Source organism: Phaethon lepturus, unplaced genomic scaffold, assembly GCF_000687285.1.
Source record: "Phaethon lepturus isolate BGI_N335 unplaced genomic scaffold, ASM68728v1 scaffold1016, whole genome shotgun sequence".
Taxonomy (NCBI): Eukaryota; Metazoa; Chordata; class Aves; order Phaethontiformes; family Phaethontidae; genus Phaethon; species Phaethon lepturus.
This window is the reverse complement of record NW_010545409.1, coordinates 193604-197061: the sequence shown is the minus strand read 5'-3', so window position 1 is coordinate 197061 and position 3458 is coordinate 193604.

Below are 3458 nucleotides of genomic sequence, written 5' to 3'. Positions count from 1 at the left end.
CCTTGCATATTTCTGTTACTCTTGATTCCTACTATCACTGATACTGATTTAAGGACTCAATGGCCTGAACTCTTTCTTGCCTCTAATGCCTTCCTGAAGACTTTTGCAACAAAGATCAGAGCTACAGTCTTTTACAGCTGCCAAAATCTCTGCTCAGCCTTACATGAGACCGTGGCCCATACAACAGGCACCAGTCTGGAAATGCACACAATGCATATTTGCAAATTCCTTTCTCTGCTTCTACCTACCCCACTGTGTTTTCTAGATCAGATATTGTGAGGAACTTAGTATAACCTGGATCTGCTGGCTACAAGGCGTTATGTCTGTAGCTAACCATCTGGGTTCCCTGGGCTGTGCACTAGAAATACAATGTCAGAATCTGGATCCTGTGCATGCCAAGGTATCAGCTTTTCAAGAGGTATTCTCATCCAGCTAAGTGCCTATGGGTGCTGACTGTTTCTTAATTAAAGAAAAAAAAAAAAACCACAACAAAAAGAGCTTAATACACATCTGGTATCATATAGAGTTAACCCTGCCAAGAATAAAAATCAGGTGCACATATAGTTGAGTAAGTAGAAATGTTGGCAGACCATATTGTCTTAGAGCAGCTAGGAATTTTGCCCTTTTTTTTCCCTTTTCTTCCAAGTAGAAGCTGGTAATTGTGCTAAGGTCATTTTCTTACTTCTAATAGAAAATTTTCTAATTCTTTGGTTTTGTCAAGAAATGAAACCCATGACAGTAACCATTTTTACACAGAGGGAAGTGTGTGGTGGAGTCCTCTCCCTCTGTGGAATACAGGAGTGAGATATGAAGCTTGGGAAGAAGTATCACTGCAGGGGTCCTGGGAGTGAAATGAAGGATTATAACTGGAAAGAGGTGTCTAGGTCAGAGACAAAGCAGAAAGTTGTGGCTAGATGGCCCCAGCTGTTGAGCAAATAAAGAGCTCGTAGGTATGAGAAGACTATCCTGCTCAGATCATAAAATCATAGAATAGTTTGTGTTGGAAGGGACATTTAAAGGCCATCTAGTACAACCCCCCTGCAATGAGCAGGGACAGCTTCAACTAGATCAGGGTGCTCAGAGCCCCGGCCAACCTGACCTTGACTGTTTCCAGGGATGGGGCATCTACCACCTCTCTGTGCCAGTGTTTTACCACCCTCACTGTGAAAAATTTCTTCCTTCTCTCTAGTCTGAATCTGTCCTCTTTTAGATTAAAACCATCACCCCTTGTCCTATTGCAACAGGCCCTGCTAAAAAGTCTGTCACCATCCTTCTTATAGGCCCCCTTTAAGTGCTGGAAGGCTGCAAGAAGGTCTTCCTGGAGCCTTCTCTTCTGCAGGCTGAATAATCCCAACTCTCTCAGCCTTTCTTCATAGGAGAGGTGCTCCATCCCTCTGATCATCTTTGTGGCCCTCCTCTGGACTGTCTCCAACAGGTCCATGTCTTTCCTGTACTGAGGACTCCAGAGCTGGATATAATGTTGAGATCAAGTCCTGAAGCACTGAGGTCTTAAAAGGCTCCAGGAACAATAAGCTTTCTCTGCTCTTAACCTTTGTGTTTTCTGGTGAATATTTCTCACCCTGCTCTGTCTCTGGAATTGTTTCTATGTTCAAGTGTTCTGCTCTGCCTCCTCTGATTTTTCTCCCAGTGGCTTCTACCCATGTGTCCTCCTGAACTGGTCCATGGGGAACCAACCCCTGAGTCCCTAATTCTTGCAAACTGTGTGTGAGAGAGCACAAAGAAGCAATATTTAAGAACTTCTTGTCTCCAGAAATTTCATTCTGCCTAGATTAGCTGATAACAGCAAGGGTGAACAGAGAAGGGTGAACAGAGTTTAAGCTTTGAGAAGCCAAATTTCTTGATTCTTATGATGATGTTTCTACTGGATAGTTCTGGGCAAAGGTTGAGGTATTATACTGGATCCCATTATTTTCTAGGGGCATTTCACCAAGAGCCTCAATAGGAGCAGGAATGTTTTTGGGAGGAGATGAGAAGGTGCCAAGAAACATATCCATGAATGTCTGTCCCAGATTGCTTGAACAGTAATATACACTTGGCATCATTTCACTTGACACTTTCTGGAACGTTAGTTTTGTAAAAAGAGAGGATTAAAAAAAATTCAAAAACCTTTTATATGCAAATGACCTAAACGGAAGAGTATGTTTGACCTGGGAGGATAGATGGTACAAAACATGACCTGAAGAAACTGGACACATTGTGTATTGAAATAGTGTTAAATGCTAGCCAGCAACTTTTTTCATCTGACTGCTTTCTTGAAATAAACGATGAGATGTTATCGGCATTTTGAGATGTCAGACCACTTTCAAGTTGGCATAAAATCATGAATAAGCTAATTACAATTTTCTTTGGTGGAAAAACTATGAAATCCACATTTGGAACTTAGTCTGTAAGAAAATCAGTTAGTTAACACAGAAGATTAAAAAAAACTTTATTTGGTGATTTTCATTTTGGCCAATGCTTGGAACTAAATTTCTTATACAGACTAGTTGTGTGAGAAATGACTCTTGAACTTTATTCAATAAGATCAAAGAAAGGAGCTGGAATTATGGCAAACACTTGTCTATTTCTTTCCACAATTGTAAGATTCTGGTAGGCTTTTATTCCTCTGAATATCAAATAAGGTTATGTCCTCTTTTTCTCTCAAAAAGCTATTGCAGAAGTTAGATCTGAAACTCAGATTTAACAAAGTAAAAGCCGTTCTCTCTGAATTACTTTTCTGAAAGAAGGCTCTCCATGTATGCTGACAGAAATCAGTCCGGGGAAAAAGAAGGTGCCAAAGCCACAGCTAATATTCAAGTCAGCAGTACAACATTTTACTGAATCCTTAAGTTGTTGTTAAATGAGAAACAATTACCAATTGTCACTGTCAAAAGAAATAAACCATTAAATAAGATTGGCTACTGAATGTGCCTAGCAACAGACTGAGGACATTGAAGGTAAGATCGGCTGCCTGTGAAGGCAAACCCAATAGTACACTGGGTAGTTACAACCTGCTTATCGAAACATCACATCCCATGAGTAGTGTTGATTCAAAAAACAACACTTAGGATGAAATGGTTCTTATTGTACAATGTTTTCAAGTGCTATTAATAGCTTTTGTCTCTCATATTAGTCTAAATGAAATAAGCACACTTTAATTTCTGCCAGGGATTAATTTGCTTCCAGTTTTCTGAGTTTGCAAGCAGTTCAGGACGATCTGACATATTTTAAGTTTGCAATGTATTTGAACCCTTATTTTACTAATAACATTGATAAAGGCATCACTTTTTTTGTGTCCCAGTTGTAACTGAATTAATTTGTCTGCTGGATCATTCTTGTGTGCTGTTCACTCACAGAAGTGAATAGCTGGAGTTATAGTTTGCAGGTTACCAGCACTGAAATAATTTAGAACATTTAGTTCATTTCATTATGAACAAATCTAGGCTTGCCAAAACCTA